The sequence below is a fragment of the Acipenser ruthenus genome, chromosome 41, assembly GCF_902713425.1.
Source record: "Acipenser ruthenus chromosome 41, fAciRut3.2 maternal haplotype, whole genome shotgun sequence".
In the NCBI taxonomy this organism is placed as follows: Eukaryota; Metazoa; Chordata; class Actinopteri; order Acipenseriformes; family Acipenseridae; genus Acipenser; species Acipenser ruthenus.
Genome location: NC_081229.1, coordinates 8110579 through 8134672, shown reverse-complemented (window position 1 = coordinate 8134672; position 24094 = coordinate 8110579). Strand labels below are relative to the sequence as shown.

At 39.5% G+C, this 24094-nt stretch overlaps 1 pseudogene; it reads left to right on the top strand.

Annotated features, from left to right (window-relative positions):
* The first annotated feature begins 395 nt into the window (after window positions 1-395).
* Window positions 396-24094, top strand: LOC131709036 (zinc finger protein 271-like; annotated as a pseudogene).

Sequence of the window (24094 nt, the reverse complement as noted above, 5' to 3'; positions counted from 1 at the left end):
ATAACGTCTGCTAAATGACTAAAATGTAAATGTAATAAACGGGCTGATGTTAGCTAACGTTAACGAACAAACTCGCCGGGATAAAAAGGAACAGCAACACGATCTCAGGTCAGAACAGAGAAAAGCGATTCCAACACCGATGCTACTAATCATGCTCGTTATCTGGGATATTATTTAATCTAACGTTAGCTGACGTTACCCAGTTGACCACATTAGCTAGGTACCGGTGGTGCTTGCTAGCTGGCTAGATAACACTAGCTAGCTTCTAACACAAGTTAGCTCACGTTACTACTTCAACTTATCTGGGGGGCGGCTAGCGTAGCAAGATATGCACAAGCATTGTTAGGTCAAGTCGTTGTGTTTTTTTTAATTTTTTTATCGACACTATTGCTAACTTACCTGTCCTCTCATTCGCAACTCGACTTGACCACGTCAATCAAACATCGAATTTTCAGGCAATGCGATCCAATCTGATCCGGTGTCCGCGTCTCCAGGCAACGTCATCCTGCAGTGATTCGAGCAGACACCCTTTCATTACAGAAGACAGAGAAAACAAACGCCAGAATTAAAAAAACGACCGAGCCCCGCAGAGTTGTATTTCATTTATTTAAATGGTGTTGGGCACCCGCTGACAAGGTGTGGACAATATAAACAAAGTAAGTTCCATGTTGTTTTTAATTCATGTTTCGTTGTTCTCGACGCAGTGGTGTTGCAGATCCTGAATGAACAAGCCATGGCGAGCCTCCTCAGCAAGACCGATTCAATTAACATTCAACTCAGACCTGTGACAGAAAATCTAACGGGACACGAAGCCTCTGCCTGCTGCTATATTATTACTGTTATTCGCAGGTTTTTCAGCACGGCCAATTTTGTGCTCTCCTAGTGTCTGGACTAAATCCCGACTGAACTGAACAGCTACTGTACGAAACTACACGTAATTGTAGATTCATATTGAATATAAACTACATGAAAACGCATTGTGTGCTGAGAAATAAGCACGTCTGTCTGTGTTAATAACTTTATAAAAATAATGTTCTTGATTACTCTATTTTATTTTATTTAATGTTATTTTTTTTCATGGCAGGTGCCATAATGATAAAGATAAATGATACAGACGCGGTTGTTTTAAACTAAATGATATAGACGCGGTTGTTTTAAACTAAATGATATAGACGCAGTTGTTTATGTTATTTTGACAAAAGGTGTTTAGAGTGTATCGCGCTACAGGAAGTGACTGAAAACCAGTGTAGGTCCGGAAAGTGGTACATCATCAGAATGTGATACTGGTACCAAAACTTGACCCGTGTGACGTCAAAAAATGGTTGTGACTGAGTGCTGCACAAATCAGTAGGAACAAGACAAACTGTAGTTCACACACAGAATCCTACATGTTTACAATGTTAGATAACACAATGTGTTGCTCATCAGTTAGTCACATATTTGCTGAATTGTGAAAAAAATATATATTAAAATGATCTTCAAGCGCCAAACTGTACATCGTACCCGTTCAGATGGGCGTTTCCTTGTTTTCTGAGCTGAAATCATTTGCACAGCACAGTACCTGGTGTACCACGTTTTAACGCGTACCACAAAGTAACACGACACTGGGACTTTTTTTAAAGATTGAGAAATCTCGGGGCACTGGGATGCCTTATAGACGTAAGATATAAACATATCTAAAGCATTCATTATGTAACATATTTGTTATTTTGCAGTTTAAACTGTGTCTGAATGAACCACTCGCGGTGAGTCCAGCCTTTGATATGGAGACACCCTGCACACAGTTAACTTGTGCTTACATTAAACTAAAACTATAACGTGGGTACATTTGAAGGTCTTTATTATAAAAAGGTCTTCACTGAATTAAAAAATAACTCGATACAGTCGCTAAACTAACTTAGTAACGAAACAAACTAATCTGTACAGAAAATATTAAGGCATTGTCGGCTCATCTATATGCTTTAATACACGCACGCGTGTGGAAGGCCATCCGGGTCAAAAACGCGTTATTTAGTGTGTTTTCAAATATTTAGTACACATGTCGATTTGGACCAATCAGAATGCACTTCAGCGGTCTGTTGACGTGTCCGGTGTACAGTCACGTGGGATGTTGACTTTCAATCAACGCCCACAGTAGCGCTTCAGTGCTGGCATAGCCTTTCACACAGGAGTGGACACGGTTCAGTGGTGTCCCTGAACCTCCTCACGAGGTGGTTCAGACACGGCATAAAATATGACGGCTCTGTGACGGTATAGGCAATTCACACAGAACAAAATGCCACATCAGTGCCAGTCTGAGCACTCATAACTCGTCTGTGTGGAAGGGGTATGAGAGACACACCCTGAGGAATGAGCACAGCAGCTGGGACATGCAGGTTTCAAGTGCAGTTCATTTGCCATGTATACGTTTTAAAAGCTGAACCATATTATCAATAAAACGCACAATACTTTTACACTTATAATACTTTTCGTTGTACTGTAATTGAAATTTGATTTCAGTGTCACTGTAACTTAAATAAAAACTCAAAGTATGCATTTGGCTTTAGATTCCTGATTTTGAAACTGTCACACAAATTCTGGTGAGACGGTAAATAAGTGCAAGGTATTTTTGTCATTTGTAGCGAATACAAACATCTGATTTTTGTATCCGAATGCAGGTCAAAACAATATTTGTTTGGATATTTGTCTTAGCACTAATTATAAATAATTATAACTAATTAATTAATAATTAATTATAACTAATTAGTACAATAAATTCTGTGTTCCTTCAATAGTAAAGCCACTCCTGCTATTAAGGCCAGACTGCGTTTGTCCCCTGAATGTCCTTCATAACACTGTATTTAAATAAATCAATGATTTTCTTTATTCAGCAGCTACTAAACAGAATCCCATGTGCTGCCATGGACAGTGTGAAGATGGACTCTGTCCAGATTAAAGAGGAGTTCCCTGAACTTGAACCTGCCCCCATTAGAGTGGAGTTCTCTGGGCTGGCTTCCCTCCCCATTAAACAGGAGCTCTGTGAGATGCAATGTGACAGCAGTCAGCCAGAGGTCTCTGAGATTAAAGCTGAGCACAATGAATTGGAGATCCCCCAGACAGAAGTAGAGTTTGAGCACATAGAACCATGGAAGGAAGAATCCAAGGACTTCAAACCAAACATCCCTGAGCTGGAGCCTGTACGCCTGCGGGAGTGTAGCGTGGTGCTGGAGAGAATCTGCGTGAGAGAGCAAGGCGCTGGAGAGGAAGGCTCTCCCAACAGCATGCAAGGAGGTGGAAAGGAAGACGGGCGCTCCCATTCAGAATGCAGTCTAGCAGGTGAGTGACTCCCAGTAGCTGTGACATTGCCATTCTAGATTGCGTGAAATCCACAGTGTGGTTGAGAGGGAGGGAGCATATTGGTTAGATTACTTTAAAAACCTGTCCAGTCTGAATACTGATCTAAAAATCAACTGTTACTGTACATACACAATAGTGCTTCAACAAACTCTTCACCTGTTATTATCAAAAGCCTGTTTAACCCATTCCCATAGAAAGACCTTCACGTGCTCGTACTGTACCTGCATGAGGATTCAGGTGCTTTCTGCTGCATTCAGGGTTTCTCAGTGTTAGCTCTTTTGAGTTGGTGTTTGTTCAGCTTTTCTTTCAAGAGATCGCTTGCTGTGTGGACGATTAGACATGTATTTGCTGTTCAACAACTGCACAATTCAGAATGGCTCCGGCTCGACATGGTAGTGTATACACAACACCTTGCTTTTGTATTTGTTTTGTTTTACAGACTAGTTTTAAACATAGAAATGAAAAATCACATGAGCCTATGCTGTAGTCAGATATACATTGATTTTAGACAGAAGGGACAGATTCCAGAATAGCCAGGCTCTGGATTGTAGAGGGACTCACACCATTCATTTCAATAGGGATTTGATCGGGACCCCAAAATCATACCGAATTAGAATGCTGGTTTGTAGAGGGGCTGGATTAGACAGGGCTCTACAGCTATGGACAAAAGCTTTGCATCGCCTACAATTGTAGGATTGAGGCATAATAAAAAACATATAAACATCATTTAGACCTTTTATTTAGCATCATGTAATCAAAGAAACGACATATTGCAAAATTCTACCAGAAGCCAGAATAGTATCACAGTATTTCCTGTTAGATTTCGAAGTGTCACATTATATAGTGTTTATTTATTTATTTTTAATGGTCTCAATATTAAAATTCTAGGTGTTGCTAAACTTTTGGCCGTAGTGTAGGTTGCTGATGCATTTACAGTCTGTATAACTGTATAAAATAAACTGCTTGTTATTATTATTATTATTTATTTCTTAGCAGACGCCCTTAGCCAGGGCGACTTACAATTGTTACAAGATATCACATTATTTTTACATACAATTACCCATTTATACAGTTGGGTTTTTACTGGAGCAATCTAGGTAAAGTACCTTGCTCAAGGGTACAGCAGCAGTGTCCCCCCTCCTGGGATTGAACCCACGACCCTCCAGTCAAGAGTCCAGAGCCCTAACCACTACTCCACACTGCTGCTTGTGTTTCTGTCTGTATACTGGAGTCCTGTAACCCACTGTGTTGGGATTCAGGAATAAATAAATAGAGAGAATTGAATTAACAAAACACATAAACCCTGCATGTGTAATGTAATGCTATGGCATGGAGCTGCACATTTCTAATGCACCGTGATGTATATCTGTACAACAATAAACAAGATGATTCCAAACAGAGAGAGGGAGGGAGCCGTTCCAGTCTCCAAGCACATCATTGACAGCTGATGTGGATTACACTGCAGTTCTGTGTATGCATCTGTACAGACCCCAAGATTAACCAGCATCAGTCTTTACTGACTTTGCTTTCACACAGAAAGGCTTTAAGTTTAACTTTGCATTTTTAAACTGGTGTAACCCAGAGCAAACCCCACAGCTAAAATGCACATACTTTAACCCCCTTCAGTGCACATACTTTATCCCCTTCAGTGCTAACCTACTTGACTTTTTTGAGGATGCAACATTGAAAATGGATAACTGCAGAGCATTCGACATGGTCTATTTAGATTTCCAGAAAGCTTTTGACAAAGTCCCGCATAAAAGATTAATTCTCAAACTGAACGCAGTAGGGATTCAAGGAAATGCATGCACATGGATTAGGGAGTGGTAAACAGGTAGAAAACAGAAAGTACTGATTAGAGGAGAAACCTCAAAATGGAGTGAGGTAACCAGTGGAGTACCACAGGGATCAGTATTAGGTCCTCTGCTATTCCTAATCTATATTAATGCTTTAGATTCTGGTATAGTAAGCAAACTCGTTAAATTTGTGGACGACACAAAAATAGGAGGAGTGGCAAACACTGTTGAAGCAGAAAAGGTCATTCAAAATGATCTAGACAGCATTCAGAATTGGGCAGACACATGGCAAATGAAATTTAATAGAGAAAAGTGTAAAGTATTGCATGCGGGCAATAAAGATGTGCATTATAAATATCATATGGGAGATAGTGAAATTGAAGAAGGGAACTATGAAAAAGACCTAGGAGTTTATGTTGACTCAGAAATGTCTTCATCTAGACAATGTGGGGAAGCTATAAAAAAGGCTAACAAGATGCTAGGATATATTGTGAGAAATGTTGAATTTAAATCAAGGGAAGTAATGTTAAAACTCTACAATGCATTAGTAAGACCTCACCTAGAATATTGTGTTAAGTTCTGGTCACCTCGTTACAAAAAGGATATTGCTGCTCTAGAAAGAGTGCAAAGAAGAGCAACCAGAATTATCCTGTGTTTAAAAGGCATGTCGTATGTAGACAGGCTAAAATAATTGAATCTATTCAGTCTTGAACAAAGAAGACTACGCGGCGATCTGATTCAAGCATTCAGAATCCTAAAAGGTATAGACAATGTCAACCCAGGGGACTTTTTTGACTTGAAAAAAGGACCAGGGATCATAAATGGAGATTAGATAAAGGGGCATTCAGAACAGAAAATAGCAGGCACTTTTTTACACAGAGAATTGTGAGGGTCTGGAACCAACTCCCCAGTAATGTTGTTGAAGCTGACACCCTGGGATCCTTCAAGAAGCTGCTTGATGAGATTCTGGGATCAATAAGCTACTAACAACCAAACGAGCAAGATGGGCTGAATGGCCTCCTCTCGTTTGGAAACTTTCTTATGTTCTTATGTTCTTATGGATGTACGGCGTATTGTATCCCATATATCGCACTGTCCCGCAGGGTGTGGGAGGGTTTAATCTCTAGGTTGATCAGTTACCTAATTTAAACAATGGATGATTGACATCTAAATTAGCCTGTAGGAGTTATCCGTGTTGTTCAGTCTGGAATCCAGGAAGTCGAGTCAGCAAGCTGAAGTCTGTATTATATTGCGGGTCATGCTTTGATCTGATCAACTCGTGATGGCCTACAACATTTAGGGGATCCAAGGAGCTATTTAGGCAAACTTGATCTTATTTTCAACAATTATTTTCAGAACTAAACAATCGCTATTGATTGATGCAGGTGGCTCTATTTTGTACCACACGCAATCTAGTATACGTCAGTGGCACAGTGCCCTGCAGGCTGTGAGGGACCAATCGCTTCCACAATCGGAGGACAGTACTGGATGTTATTCAAGCCGCTGTTCCTCAGACTCACTTTCTGGATTTCTATCTGGCCTGTCCCACAGATAATCTCCCCATCACTTATACCACAAGCGGCTTGAAGAACATCCGGTACTACATGGAAATGTCCTTCCAGGGGTGTCAATGGGTTTTGGGGGGGTGTGACAGGCAAGAACCCAGTATACTAAATATACATGTTTGGTATCCCTGCAAACCATAGAACCTGCAGAACGTGGGACTCTACATTTGCATTTCATTTATGCATCATTTGGGGCACAATTGTGGAACTAAATATAAACCTGTGTCATTTTTACCACTTTCAGTAGTTTTGCCTAATGTCGGAGGGGGTTATGGGTAACAGACTTTAGGGGTGCGGGGCTGTGTTACCCATCCCTGAATTCTATAATTTGTTGGAATTAAGGAAATATATGGTTGTCCCTGGTTACCTTGCTGCCCACAGGGAGTTTTGCCATGCTAAATGTGGGGAGGTGCCACATGCCAACATGGGCAGAATTCTCATGGAAAGTGCCTGCCAGGGTGTGTCTTGTTTTGAGGCTTGTTGCAGTCAGGAACCTCATGTAAAAGTAAACATGTTTGGTATCCCTGCAAACCTACACCCTGCAGAATGTGGGAATCTACATCTGCACTTCATGTAACTAACTTTTGTGGCACAACATTGGGAGTAAATATGAAGTTTTGTGATTTTTTTGTTTTTTGTTTGGTTAACATCAATATTCGGCTCTTTAGAGCAAGATAAGCTTTGAACAGGTATAAAATGTTCTAGTTTCTAGATGTTCTAGATTTGACAGTTATCTTGCCAATTTGAAGTTTTCAAGTTAGAATAATAATGCGAGTTGGTAATCCTTAATTTTGAAAATGAAAATTGGGCATGTTATACTCTATGCATTGCAAGAGGGGTTAAAGTTCACCTCAAGTTTGAGTCTAGTACCACTGCAATCCTCACAACCTACAGTTTCAGAATATATAGTTTTCCAGCTTCCTTTGATACAGGTTGTACAGAGGGGTAAGAAAATAGAGAAAAAGGCACACAAAACAAAAAATAATAATAATAATAATAATAATAATATATGTAAGACAGTCACGTGCTGTACTTCCAAGCAAAATAATGTCATATAGTTTGAATTTTGTATTTAACTACTTTTAGAAAATATATAGTTTATATGCCCCAAAGTTCACACTATGAAAAACGCAAAGATCATTTCACCTAGCAGTGTTCTGTTTTTTTTATGGTCGTTTTTAATAATAATCTTTAAGGAGCAGTGACAGAAACATAACAACTGTTAGGCCTAGATTTTTTTTTTCTTCTATATAGTCAATATATTGGCAATGTGAGACATAAACAATTTGTCTTATTACCATGTTAAGAAATAACTTTTCCAGGGATTTAAAGTTACATAGAAAATTTAATTTTTCATTATGTTTTATATTTAACCTGCAGTATCTCAATCAGTTGACCAGATATGCCCACAAATGTAACATCACTGAAAAGTTCAGATTGTGCTGAAAAAAAACAGTATACAGTTTTCTATGTTTCCTTTAAAGACATGTGAGAAATTTGACTTTGAAATGATTCAGTCCCCAATTCAGGAAAAAACCTCTAGCACTGAGGGTTCCAAAAGCCTCAGCAGCAAAAGGATTAATCCACTTCACCACCTAGCCACATGCCCGAAGCCTACAAGCAGTCCCTCTGACTTTCTTTCCTGTTCATATTTTCCAGGTTCCAGTCCAGCAGCAGGCAGTGGAAAATATCCTGACTGTGGGAAAGGTTTCACCCAGTTAGGACACCTGAAAACACACCAGCGAATTCACACTGGAGAGAAACTGTATCGCTGCTCTGACTGTGGGAAGAGTTTCAGTCGGTTACGAAACCTGAAAACACACCAGCGAATTCACACAGGAGAGAAACCGCATGGTTGCTCTGACTGTGGGATGAGTTTCAGTCATTCAGGACACCTGAAAGCACACCAGCGAATTCACACTGGAGAGAAACCGTATCACTGCTCTGACTGTGGGAAGAGTTTCAGTCAGTCAGCAGCCCTAAGAAAACATGAGCGAATTCACACTGGAGAGAAACCGTATCACTGCTCTGTCTGTGGGAAGAGTTTCAGGGATTCAGGAACCTTGAGAAAACATGAGCGAATTCACACTGGAGAGAAACCATTTCATTGCTCTGACTGTGGGATGAGTTTCAGTCATTCAGGACACCTGAAAGCACACCAGCGAATTCACACAGGAGAGAAACCGTATCGCTGCTCTGACTGTGGAAAGAGTTTCAGTCAGTCAGGAGCCCTAAGAAAACATGAGCGAATTCACACAGGAGAGAAACCGTATCGCTGCTCTGTCTGTGTGAAGAGTTTCAGGGATTCAGGAGCCTTGAGAAAACATGAGCGGATTCATACAGGAGTGTGACACGGCTGGCTGAGTGGTGACGTCAGAACCAGGAAATGAATAACACAGACAGGACGGATTTTTTTATAAATAAAAACGTTTGAACAAAACACAGGACACGGCACTTTAGCCAAAATAAACAGACAAACAAAACGAACAGACACTAACAAACAGGGACGAATACTAAACAAACACGTACCACGTAGCAATTGCTTTTTATAATTTATCTCCTTACTCTCTCCCGTTCCTTTGCCCTGAACACACAACCCCGAGTGAATGAAATGTGTATGTATATATACAATTGTGCTGGGATTCAATTAATTATTCACTTGAATCCCAGCACGTGAACTAATCTGTGAAAACCCCGTGCTGACATATTAAATGCACGTGAAGTGAAGTGCAATCCCCGTGCCTAAATACAATTATGCATTTTAAACACTTGTGCTCATTACCCACATTATATCCCGTGTACCAACTACAATACACCAACATTAACACACTACATACAACATAAAACACAAGAATACACACAGACGGGGCACACTGCTACAAGGAGATAACCTGTATTGCTGCTTTGACTGTGGGAAGAGTTTCCTTGTTAAAACCAACGTTGTAACACACTAATGAACTCACACAGGAGAGAAACCGTATCGCTGCTCTGACTGTTGGAAGAGTTTCAATCAGTCAGGATCCCTGAAAGCACACCAGCGAATTCACACTGGAGACGAAGCCCATGTTCATTCAGAACAAAACGTTAACCTTGAATTATGAGTCCCTGTGTAATTTATTGATTTTTGTATCACTCTTAAGAGCTTGAGATTTAAATGGTAAAAATGCTCTTCAGCTCTCTTGCACTCTGATTGTGTCAGAAAGTGGGCGGAGACGCGGACACGTCACATGAGGCTTCTCTGCTGTCAGTTTAACTCAGGCTGTCAATGCAGTCAGTGCCTGGGAGCGGGAATATGCAGAAAGGAAACTATTCTGCACCTCATCTGATGGACGAGTCAGGAGAAATTGAGAACTCAGTGTGGGGAATGAGTTTCAGGGTTTAGCATTTAAACTGCATAGACTTGAAAATAAATACACTGATGTGAACGAGTATCCCGACCCCAGTATGTAGCATCCCAGAGACAAGACTGCACCGTCCTTACTGGACAACCGCCTGGAGGGTTTGTCTTGTAAATTCATCGCGATTCTAGAACTAATGAAAAATGATAGTGTTGCAATGATTGAATATTTTGCAATGTGCGTTGTCCAGGCTTTTATTTTACCCTTCTTTTGCAAACTGCACAGTATAATTAGGGCTTCTGATTTTCGGTTTCAACAGATAAAACCTGATAAAACACCCCCGATATAAAATAAATTAAATTGGTGGACAGCCAAATAAACACGGAAAACACCGGGAAAACTGTGGAAATGGTTAATCAATTCACGTTGACTTTATCCTTTAACCATTAAAAAATAAAACCTACTACAATATATATATATATATATATATATATATATATATATATATATATATATATATATACACACACACACACACACACACACACACATTTCCCAGTGCTGGTGGGCAATGTCCCTCCTTCCTGACTTGCATCTATCATTGATTCGTTCTGACTAATTTAAACCCGCCCCAACTACTGAGTGACAGCACATTCCTACATTTCTATTGGAGACTCCGCTTGCGAGATTTAAAACGAGATTACAACCAGGATGGAGGCTTGTTAGCAGGATTTAAAGCTGTATTACAGTTTTAAATACTGTTTTCAACATAAGGATTTAATTGTGGAAGACAGCAAAGGAAAGAAGGTACAGCTTAAGTGTACAAGTACTGTCCAGTTACTACTATACATATTTTGACAGAAAAAAAAGCTCAAGCATTTTTTAAAGTAACCAAAAACACTAATTTCATACAGTATATCAAAAATGAAAGCCCCGAAAAAAAACAATTTACATAAAACTCAAAAATAGCTAAAAAAATAAGCACCGAAAAATACAATTAATAAAACCCGAAAAACAGAAGCCCTACGTATAATACAAGTGTAGCAAGCATGTGTACGGGTCATAGGTACAGAAACTCAGACAGGTTTTATCCAGGCTCTTACTTGCTCTTTTGCAGTGTTGGACCATAAGAGTAGTTAAAGGGCTCCTCTGTGGTTTGACTGTGTGGCACCTGCAGATGTACAAGGGAGTGGAGAAATGTGTAGCATTGTAGAGCTGAACAGGAATCGGCCCCGGTAGCCATGGTGACTTGAGGAGAAATGGCCTGATCACCATAGTAACACCAATCTGTACTGGAGGAGAACGCCTCTCCTGAATTCCTGAGCTTTGGAGGCCCTGAATAAACAAGATCGGGTTGCACCTGGACTCCAAGGTGAGAGGTTGAAGATGAATAATCCTTTGTGCTAGGGTTAGGTTTTCAGTAAGAAGAGAGATTTATGGGTAACAGCCTTACAAGAGCTCTTCCCAGTATTCAACAGGAACACCCCATAGTAAGGAACTTAAATAAATCAACAAGACAAAAGGACAGCTGGATCAGTGTAATAACAAACGACTGGATCAGTGTAATAACAGACTGGGTCAGTGTAATAACAAACGACTGGATCAGTGTAATAACAAACAACTGGATCAGTGTAATAACAAACAACTGGATCAGTGTTATAACAGACTGGATCAGTGTAATAACAAACGACTGGATCAGTGTGATAATAAACTGGATCAGTGTTATAACAGACTGGATCAGTGTAATAACAAACGACTGGATCAGTGTGATAATAAACTGGATCAGTGTTATAACAGACTGGATCAGTGTGATAACAGACTGGATCAGTGTAATAACAGACTGGATCAGTGTGATAACAGACTGGATCAGTGTGATAACAGACTGGATCAGTGTAATAACAGACTGGATCAGTGTAATAACAGACTGGATCAGTGTAATGACAAACTGGATCGGTGTAATAACAAATTGGATCAGTGTAATAACAAGGCAGCAGTGTGGAGTAGTGGTTAGGGCTCTGGACTCTTGACCGGAGGGTCGTGGGTTCAATCCCAGGTGGGGGACACTGCTGCTGTACCCTTGAGCAAGAAACTTTACCTAGATTGCTCCAGTGAAAATCCAACTGTATAAATGGATAATTGTATGTAAAAATAATGTGTAAAAAATAATGTAATTGTATGTAAAAATAATGTGATATCTTGTAACAATTGTAAGTCGCCCTAGATAAGGGTGTCTGCTAAGAAATAAATAAATAAATAAAACAAATAACTGGATCAGTGTAATATCAAATAACTGGATCAGTGTAATAACAAGCTGGATCAGTGTAATAACTGGATCAGTGTAAACAAACTGGATCGTGTAATAACAAACGACTGGATCAGTGTAATAAACAACTGGGTCGATGTAATAACAAACTGGATCAGTGTAATAACAAACAACTGGATCAGTGTAATAGCATTGCCATTGAAGAAAGAGGAAAAGTCAACAAATGTTGGACCAATAATAAATTAACTGATTGTCTAGTCTGCTGCCAGTGGTCAAATTTACAGCAAGTTTTCCAATCCACTGAGCGAGACTGGGTTGTGTGACCAGGAATACAAGCAAATCCTACAGGAAATCGGCCTCTGACGCTGGGAAATTGAACCATAGATGACAATTTAATTCTAACCTGCATCAACTATCCCAGCTCAACTAAAGAGTGCAGAGATTGACAGAATCTATATGTGGGAATGTAATACATGTAGAATTGAGTATCCCAGCTCAGCTAAAGAGTGCAGAGATTGACAGAATCTATATGTGGGAATGTAATACATGTAGAATTGCAGAACGATGAAGATTTATAAAGTACAACAGGGTGTGGCTGTAAGTCGCTGGACAAGAGAAACGGGTCAGTGTAATATCTGATGGAACAATCTGACATTATGAGACGTGTAAATATTTGAAGCGATCTGGTTAATTGTGTAATAGGTGCTGGAACGAATACAGGATGGATAATAACACATGTAACGGTGTTCAGTTTAAGGGCCGTGGATTCTAACTGAAGGATATATAATTAAACAACAGATTGCTAAAGAATGAATTACGATTACATGTTTCTTCCTTTTGTACCGTATCACTGAACTCACTTTGATGAAATGGATCATCTATAGAACAGTGTCGTGGTGTTATTGTTCCACTGGGTTTCATTTTCTGGATCTTGAGCTCGTTTGGAAGTAATTGATAATTAACAGTGCTAATTAATTAAAACCATTACACGTATCAGCTAGCTTTTCTTGATTGTGTTATTATACATATTTTATTTATCCGGTGCAAAAATTGAACAGCTCCTCTCTGCTCTTCAATAATAACCTGTGGTGCATGTTTGTGTTTTAAACAATAAGACCGATAATTTCCTAATTCTATTTACCATCGGATAAACAAAGTATGTATTTTTTATTTATTTGTTTGTTTAATTTTGTTAAAATGTTGTAACAAACTGCAGCACCACATCATTTTGAGCAAATAGATCTTAATACTGTTGCAGTATAACATAGAGCGTGCACAACTTTAGGGTGTTCTTTTAAAATTTTTGATTGTCTTTATAAAAGATACAAAAAACGTACCAAGTTATTCAGTGTAGTAAAATACAAAATACCAAATGTTTAAATCTTGTCAGGGGTATCTAAAGCTAGACAGGATACAGTGTGGGAAAGCAGGCGTCTTTATAATGAGTTGTTTTATAAAGGAATTGGTGTGAGTTTTATTTGGATTCCTGCACATATCGGAATAAGGGGAAACGAAAGAGCAGATTTAATGGCAAAAAATGCAACACAACAGGATGCAATAAACATGAACAATAAACATTTCAAGAGGAAGGTTTTGATAAAATCGCAAGAATAGTGGAATAGTGATGAAAAAGGGAGGCATTGTTTTAACATTTGTTCAATGGATGAAGAGAAGGTACACAGCAGGTGTAAAGATAGAAGAGAGGAAATAATCTGGAGTAGAATTAGAATAGAACACTGCGCTGTTAATAAATTCATGAATATCACAGGCAAGCATGACAGTGGAGATTGTGATCAGTGCAAGACAACAGAATCCATGGAACATGATTTCTGTAATTGTACAAAATACATTCCACAGAGAAGGATGATGGGGAAATTGAGACAGGAAGGCTTGACAAATACTGTATATTTAGACTTTTTAAAACATATTACCACAAAGCAAATATCACAGATCACGATAATGAAGTTCATAAAGGATACAGGGAGATACACCTCCATGTGGAAATAAAATTCATCTGTGTGTTCTGTTTTATGACCAGTAGTTGGCAGAAATGAGTCACCTCAGTGATTCGAGGAGCGACCCTTTCATTACAGAAGAAAAGGGTCCGGCTGCCGTTACTTAAAGACACAGCGTCGCTTCAAAGAGAATAACAACAGCAAACTTCATAGTTAAAAAAAAAAAGAGTTGTATTTAATTTATTTACATTTTGTTGCGCACCAGTTGACAAGGCGTGGACGATTTATAAAAAAGTAAGTTACAGTTTGTTTTTAATTTCGCGGCAGAACCACAATGAACGACAAGGCAATGGGTCGTATTCTAGAAAGTCTTACGACAAAACTTAAGAAAGTTCGTAAGAAAATAGTTAAGATCTTCCTAATTTCAATTCTTACATTTTTTCTTAGGAGCTTCCAAAAAATTTTCTTAAGAACTTCTTAAATACTGCCTTTAAAAAAAAGTAATATAGGCCTAAGGCTGGTAAACTGCTTTGAATATACATGTATTGAGATGTAGCGAAACACACATTGTGATTAATGTATGTATTTATACCCGTGTACGTATTACATTGCGTATTACTAAAATAAACAAATAAACCATGGAAATCAATCCTCATTTGAATAAATATTAACGTGAGGGCAGGCTTCTGTTAGTTTCATCTGAGCAATTTATTCTTTATTCATTCGAGCAAATCTAAACAGAAATAAAACAACACTAACATGACCAGTAAGTGTCTTGTCAGTGACGGGCTTTTTAACTGAATGGGTGGGTTTGCTGTGATTCGTGTTCTTGTAACTCAACTTACTAGAAATGCTGCTGTAAGAAAATGGATCGTAGCCCAACTCCCAGCAGCACCACGGAGCTCTGTTATTTAACTGAACGAAAATCGTGCTTCTACCTGGGGAATCTGCTCGCTGATCTGTCCTTAGGACTGCGGCTTCTGAAACGGAGATAGCCCCGGTGACTAGACTGTAGTGCGGAGAATATCATGGTCTTCTTACAGGTCAAAACAGCCCCTAAAAACCTAACCCCCTAAACCTTTTAAATTCATATGTATACTTCATGCGTAGGCAATTTAATAGTTTAATATGTTCGTCCCTCCGACCACTGGGTGTTTATCAGGGACATGCAATGCCTACCTACAAAAATAAATATTATTATTATTATTATTATTATTATTATTATTATTATTATTATTATTCATTCATTCATTCATTCTCCTTTTTGTAAGTGCCTGCAAAGTCAATCCTAGGTAACACCTGCGTTGTGATTCGCTAGCTGCAGTGACCTGTCAATCACTGTCTAAAAGGCGAGGTCATTTCGCTGCATTTTTAAATCCCTGAAGTGATGCTGACTCTCATCTCACCCTCGGGTTTGTCTTCCGTGCCTCTTGTAAAATGAACCACAGGGCCTCCATTCTTCAAAAAGTCGCAACATTTTAAATAAAGCATTGATACATATCTCATCAATATGTAATACACATTGCATACATATGTTCATTAATTGATATAAGGATATCATAAATAATCCTTAAAACAATTACATTGTTAGTTCTAGCATGATTCAGATCTATATTAACTGGTTATGAAATCCTAAAATACCAAAATACCCATAATGGGGAGCACACGTTGCCGGGTCTTTGAGATTTTGTTAATTGTTGTTTTTTGTATGTTGTATTGTGCAATGTGGCTTTATTATTGCATGTATGGTCTATTTGTTTATACAGCTCTTTGTGATGTTAGCTTATATATTGGTATTTTTGAATATATCGCCCTGTGTACCGGCATATATTGTCTGGGGCTATATTAGCATTCAATTGCACATACATTGCACATAAGAGTGGTGGGTTATCATATCATAAACTATATCAATGCTTAAATAACTCTAAAATGACGGTTTATATAACAAACACACCATTTATTGGTTAAAATGTGTATTCATTTTCAGACACATTTTTACAGACATTTTAACTTTGAGAAGCAATCAAATCAGAAAGAAAACTAAACAAGAACTTTGTTGCTGGGTAAAACAACCAACTATAAACTGCTCAACTATAAAAATAAATAAAATAAACCTCACCTCAGAATCCCCTTCTGCATCCTGTGTGGCATCAGCGCGCTGCGTCTCCACCACTCCCGTCCTCGGAGTGCCGAAGCCAGTTCATCACATAGATTTCTGTTTCTTCTTCTGTGGCTGTTTTCAAAAGTGGATTTTTACAGACTGCTTCTGAAAAAGAATGCACAAGAATGTCTGTAAAATGCTCATCTACGATTTGTCCAGTTTGATTGTAATTATGAGTGACTCAGTCATTATAGCAGTCTTTAAGTCAAATGCATAGTTATACTTCTTAAATCAAAAAAACAAATAAAAAACAGACCTTTCAACTGACACGAGTGCTGCAAACTCAGATATCTGTAAAATAAGATGACAAGAACCTGCTTACTGTTATTTTATTTGTTTATAAATGGTATGTACCATTAGAAAAATACAATGTGTTATATATAGTGTAAAAAAAAACATTAATAGTCACAAAAATGTATTCATCACATAGTCGGCTACAATAAGTTGTTTTATAAACTGCTAGTTCATGTAGAACGTATTTGATTTTGTGTCCCTTCATATTTTCATTGTAATAAAAATATTCAACTTTCACCCTAATTTGTGAAGTTGAAATGTTCCGTATCGGATGTAATCAGTGTTCAATCTACCTTTACTTGTATTCTTGGGTTTCTCTCAGCTTGGTGGTCTGGTATAACAGTGTGTTCAGCAGCTTCGTGTGTTGTTGTGTAATCTCTTGGGTTTCTCTCAGCTTGGTGGTCTGGTATAACAGTGTGTTCAGCAGCTTCGTGTGTTGTTGTGTAATCCCTTGGGTTTCTCTCCGCTTGGTGGTCTGGTATAACAGTGTGTTCAGCAGCTTCGTGTGTTGTTGTGTAATCTCTTGGGTTTCTCTCAGCTTGGTGGTCTGGTATAACAGTGTGTTCAGCAGCTTCGTGTGTTGTTGTGTAATCCCTTGGGTTTCTCTCTGCTTGGTGGTCTGGTATAACAGTGTGTTCAGCAGCTTCGTGTGTTGTTGTGTAATCTCTTGGGTTTCTCTCTGCTTGGTGGTCTGGTATAACAGTGTGTTCAGCAGCTTCGTGTGTTGTTGTGTAATCTCTTGGGTTTCTCTCTGCTTGGTGGTCTGGTATAACAGTGTGTTCAGCAGCTTCGTGTGTTGTTGTGTAATCTCTTGGGTTTCTCTCTGCTTGGTGGTCTGGTATAACAGTGTGTTCAGCAGCTTCGTGTGTTGTTGTGTAATCCCTTGTTTTACTGTATATTATTTGTTTATTTAGCAGACACCTTTATCTAAGGCGACTTACAGAGACTAGGGTGTGTGAACTATGCATCAGCTGCAGAGTCACTTACAACTACATCTCACCCGAAAGACGGAGCACAAGGAGGTTAAGTGACTTGCTCAGGGTCATACAATGAGTCAGTGGCTGAGGTAGGATTTGAACCAGGGACCTCCTGGTTACAAGCCCTTTTCTTTAACCACTGGACCACACAGCCTCCTATAAGTAGTTGCATTATTTTGTAGTTTTACCACTCCGTGCTAGGTGACTGAACCACACCTTTCTTTTTTTACTACATTCTTGTGTGACAAATTAGTCTGGCAAATAAATGCATAATATTATTAATAATATTTATTATTTATTATTAATATTATTAATAACTTTATACCCCCCCCCCCCCCCGTGTCTGGAGGCAGAAACTCTGGGGCGTGAATCGAGTGATTTGAATTTGACAAAAACATTTTAATATTTTACCTCAGACAAATTACATCACACTAATACAGTAACTGTGGCATATCAATAAAGCCATGATTGTATAATATAATAAATATTATTTGTGTATTTATTAAATTATCTCATTATTTACAGTTTAATCAGATTAACTTCAATATTGTACAATTTGGGTAACACTATCATCTGTCACCGTTTTCTCACTTTATTTATATATACTGATTCAACGTAAAGCCAGCGTTGGAGCAGCGTTATGATGTTTACTGGGAGGTTTGAAGGTTCGTTCGCTAGCCAGGAATTTAAAGGTAGTTTTAAACCATCGAAGGTTCGTCAAGTTGCATTCACACACTGTATGTTTTTTTTTTTTTTTCTGTTAACAGAAACCATCTGACAATGTGTGAATACTATAAATCACACATTAAATGTCATTCACATGCAAAATTGGATCTTTTGATTAGTATAATGCATAATACTTAAAATAATTCTACCATGACTAATATAGCGGCGTTTCCATTACCTGGTAAACCTGTCAGACGGGTTCAAAAGCTAGTTGACTGGCAGAGACTGAAGCCGCCCGTCAGTTTGACTGGCAGCAATAGGTCTGTGACGGGCCTCTAGACCCCGCCCTTTAAAGGCACAGCCAATCGAATGAGTGCGTGATTGGACAGTTCCAGGCATGTTAACAAAGCAAGTCTGTGATGGAGGGAGGATTTGTTTATTTCCTTTTATTATAAATTTATTACAAGAAATTCTGTGTTCCTTCAATAGTAAAGCCACTCCTGCTATTAAGGCCAGATTGCATTTGTCCCTTGAATGCTCTTCATAAAACTGTATTTAAATAAATCAATGATTTTCTTTTTTCGGCAGCTACTAAACAGAATGCCATGGACAGTGTGAAGATGGAATCTGACCAGATTAAAGAGGAGTTCCCTGAACTTGAATTGGTCCCCATTAGAGTGGAGTTCTCTGGGCTGGCTGAGATGCAATGTGACAGCAGTCAGCCAGAGGTCTCTGACATTAAAGCTGAGCACAATGAATTGGACATCCCGCAGACAGAAGAACCCCTTCCTGTTAAACAAGAAGAGGTGCTGGAAACTGTCCGTATTAAATGGGAGACCCCTGAAGTAGAGTTTGACCACATGGAACCAGGGAAGGAAGAATCCGAGGACTTCAAACCAAACATCCCTGAGCTGGAGCCTGTGCGCCTGCGGGAGTGTAGCGTGGTGCTGGAGACAATCTGCGTGAGAGAGCAAGGCGCTGGAGAGGAAGGCTCTCCCAACAGCATGCAAGGAGGTGGAAAGGAAGACGGGCGCTCCCATTCAGAATGCAGTCTAGCAGGTGAGTGACTCCCAGTAGCTGTGACATTGTCATTCTAGATTTAGTGAAATCCACAGTGTGGTTGAGAGGGAGGGAGCATATTGGTTAGATTACTTTAAAAACCTGTCCAATCTGAATACTCAGAGGAGGCTGTGTGGTTCAGTGGTTAAAGAAAAGGGTTTGCAACCAAGAAGTCCCTGGTTCAAATCCCACCTCAGCCACTGACTCAGTGTGTGACCCTGAGCAAGTCACTTCACCTCCTTGTGCTCCGTCTTTCGGGTGAGACGTAAATGTAAGTGACTCTGCAGCTGATGCATAGTTCACACACCCTAGTCTCTCTAAATCGCCTTGGATTAAGGCATCTGCTAAATAAAAAACAAACAAACTTAAAATCAACTGTATTACTGTACATACACAGTGTACAATACTGCTTCAGCAAACTCTTCACCTGTTATTATCACAAGCCTGTTTAACCCATTCCCATAGAAAGACCTTCACGTGCTCGTACTGTACCTGCATGAGGATTCAGGTGCTTTCTGCTGCATTCAGGGTCTCTCAGTGTCAGCTCTTTTGAGTTGGTGTTTGTTCAGCTTTTCTTTCAAAGAGATCGCTCGCTGTGTGGACGGTTAGACATGTATTTGCATATTCAGAATGGCTCCGGCTGGACATGGTAGTGTATACACAACATCAGACAGAAGGGACAGATTCCAGAATAGCCAGGCTCTGGATTGTAGAGGGGATCACACCATTCGATATATTGCAAAAGTCTACCGGAGGTCAGAATAATTGTAGAGTATTTCATGTTTATAGTGTTTAAAAGGTTAAAACTGAAATCTATGTTTTTTTATGAGATGCATTGTTAAGAAGAGAGTCTCCTATTCAGGTCTTAATGGGGTGATGCTTATCTTTAATTCTATTGGTTACTGATGTACTCAGATGATGCAACTTAGAACCCTCATGCTATAAAAACTATAGAACTTTGTGGAACTTTGTGGAACAGTGTAGTGAAATGGAAGCTGTGAACAAGACACGATGTGCTCCTGCTTGTATCAATGTGAAGAGCTCTGAATAAACACGACACGATGTGCTCCTGTTTGTATCAATGTGAAGAGCTCTGAATAAACACGACACACTGTGCTCCTGCTTGTATCAATGTGAAGAGCTCTGAATAAACACGACACGCTGTGCTCCTGCTTGTATCAATGTGAAGAGCTCTGAATAAACACGACACAATGTGCTCCTGCTTGTATCAATGTGAAGAACTCTGAATAAACACGACACGCTGCGCTCCTGCTTGTATCAATGTGAAGAGCTCTGAATAAACACGACACGCTGCGCTCCTGCTTGTATCAATGTGAAGAGCTCTGAATAAACACGACACGATGTGCTCCTGCTTGTATCAATGTGAAGAGCTCTGAATAAACACGACACGCTGTGCTCCTGCTTGTATCAATGTGAAGAGCTCTGAATAAACACGACACGCTGTGCTCCTTCTTGTATCAATGTGAAGAGCTCTGAATAAACACGACACGCTGTGCTCCTGCTTGTATCAATGTGAAGAGCTCTGAATAAATACGACACGCTGTGCTCCTGCTTGTATCAATGTGAAGAGCTCTGAATAAACACGACACGATGTGCTCCTGCTTGCATCAATGTGAAGAGCTCTGAATAAAGCAGCTCGTTCTTTTGCAAGATACCGTCTCCTTTTTCTCTTTTATTTTCCCTCTGTTAATACATAACAATCTTAGATTTCAAAATGTAACATTGCATAGTTTTGTTTTTTTTTTAATTGTCTCAATCCTAAAATTCTAGGTGATGCTTGTGTTTCTGTCTGTATACTGGAGTCCTGTAACCCACTGTGTTGGGATTCAATTATAGGAATTATAAATGAAGAGAATTGAATTAACAAAACACATAAACCCTACATGTGTAATGTAATGCTATGGCATGGGGCTGCACATTTCTAATGCACCGTGATGTATATCTGTACAACAATAAACAAGCTGGTTCCAAACAGAGAGAGGGAGGGAGCCGTTCCAGTCTCCAAGCACATCATTGACAGCTGATGCGGATTACACTGCAGTTCTGTGTATGCATCTGTACAGACCCCAAGATTAGAAAAAACTCATAAATTGCCATGATGATAAAGATATAATTGTAATGTAATGTTGAGGAGAAAGATATATTGTAGGGTTTGTCAGGGGAAATAGACCTGAAACATTACAGGAGAACTTCAAAGTCAGATTTTGATCCCAGGGCTCGGTTTCACCAGCATCAGTCTTCACTGACTTTGCTTTCACACATAAAGGCTTTAAGTTTAAATGGTGTAACCCAGAGCAAACCCCACAGCTAAAATGCACATACTTTAATCCACTTCACCACCTAGCCACGTGTCCTAAGCCTACAAGCAGCCCCTTTTACTTTCTTTCCTGTTCATATTTTCCAGGTTCCAGTCCAGCAGCTAAAGCGAGGGCGGGCGCTGGAGAATATCCTGACTGTGGGAAAGGGTTCACCCAGTTAGGAACCCTGAAAAGACACCATCGAATTCACACAGGAAAGAAACACTATTGCTGCTCTGACTGTGGGAAGAGTTTCAGAAAATCAGGAAAACTGAAAACACACCAGCGAATTCATACAGGAGAGAAACCATATTTCTGCTCTGACTGTGGGAAGAGTTTCAGAGTTTCAGGAACACTGAAAGCACACCAGCGAATTCATACAGGAGAGAAACCATATTGCTGCTCTGACTGTGGGAAGAGTTTCAGGCACTCAGACTCTATGAAAACTCACCAGCGAATTCATACAGGAGAGAAACCGTATAGCTGCTCTGACTGTGGGAAGAGTTTCAGGAAATCAGACTCCCTTAAAAAGCACCAGCGAATTCATACAGGAGAGAAACCATATAGCTGCTCTGACTGCGGGAAGAGTTTCAGAGAATCAGCAAAACTGAAAACACACCAGCGAATTCATACTGGAGAGAAACCGTATTTCTGCTCTGACTGTGGGAAGAGTTTCAGGCACTCAGACTCTATGAAAACTCACCAGCGAATTCATACAGGAGAGAAACCGTATAGCTGCTCTGACTGTGGGAAGTTTTTCAGTCGGTTAGGAAACCTGAAAACACACCAGCGAATTCATACAGGAGGGAAACCGTATTGATGCTCTGACTGTGGGAAGAGTGTCAGTTGGATAGGAAGCCTGACAGCACATCAGCGAATTCATAGAGGTGAGAAACCATACTGGTGCTCTGAATGTGGTAAGAGTTTCATTGAATTTGGAAATTATGAAAGACACAAGCGAATTCACACAGGGGATAAACCGTATCGCTGCACTGACTGTGGGAAGAGTTTCAATGTGTTACAACACCTTCAAACACACCACTGAACTCACGCAGGAGAGAAACCGCATCTCTGCACTGACTGTGGGAAGAGTTTCAATGTGTTACAAAACCTGAGAAGACACCAGCGAATTCATACAGGAGAGAAACCCTAAGGACCATGTTCATTCAGCACTCCAGATAAGGTTTTGGGTCTGGGAGTAACTTACCCTCTAATTTTAACACAGAGAGTAAAATGTATTTCAGGGGGTAAAATGCAACATTACCTTGAAGTCCTGAGTAATGATAAATACTGTACAATCTTTGATGCTAATGGGCAGGCATTAAAAAAGCCTTCCGTTTTAACTGCAGTGTTTTTTTGAACTACAGTACAACCACAGTTCTACAAGGTTCTTTATCCACTTTTTTTTTTTTTTGAGGTATCACACTGACTCTGCAAATTAATGACGTTACTTATATTTTAACATTAAATTCATAAAACTTAGTGAACATGTTAAAACTTTAATATAAAGCCATACAGATAAATAAAATTAGGAAATGCATTAATAAGTTATAAAACAGTTTAATATTATAGGCACCTTTTTTAGCAGTTGCCTCTGACGATGGTTCCAGTTGGATTTGTAGCTGGACTGGGGTGTTTACACTTCAACCTGTGTAGCTTTGGATTGTTCTTATTCTTACTGTGATTGGCTGCAAAGACAGCAGGGCTAGCCAGAGACTGGATAATGTGTGTTGGGTTGGTTTTTCTTGGGTACAATTTCCTAGTAACTGAATACATTGTATTCTGGGAGATGTTGTTGGTGGAAGTTTGAGGGGATGCGGGAGGGGAGGCACTGTTGGATAACATGAATTAACCATTAAATAAGTATTGCGTAGCAGTTTGCTAAGCATGGGCACTGACAGGGCTGTAATGTTATTTTCTGAATAGCGATTGACTTTGGATATGACAAACTGTTAAGTTTCAATAAATGCATGCAGTTGGGTTTTTACTGGTGTAATCTTGGTAAAGTACCTTGCTCAAGGGTACAACAACAGTCCCCCACCTGGGATTGAACCCAAGACCCTCTGGTCAAGAGTCCAGAGCCCTAACCACTACTCCACACTGCTGGCCATACATATTTTACAGTAATCATAGAATTCTGGCTATAAATATGATTGATTAATTAGGCATATGATTCAAATTTAGAGAATATTCAATCTTGATTTAATTTAGTGTTATCATATATCAGTGCCTGTTTCATCTCACAGAGCTCCTGTTTAATGGGGAGGGCAGCCAGCCCAGAGAACTCCACTCTAATGGGGAGAGGTTCAAGTTCAGGGAACTCCTCTTTAATCTGGACAGATTCCATCTTCACACTGTCCATGGCA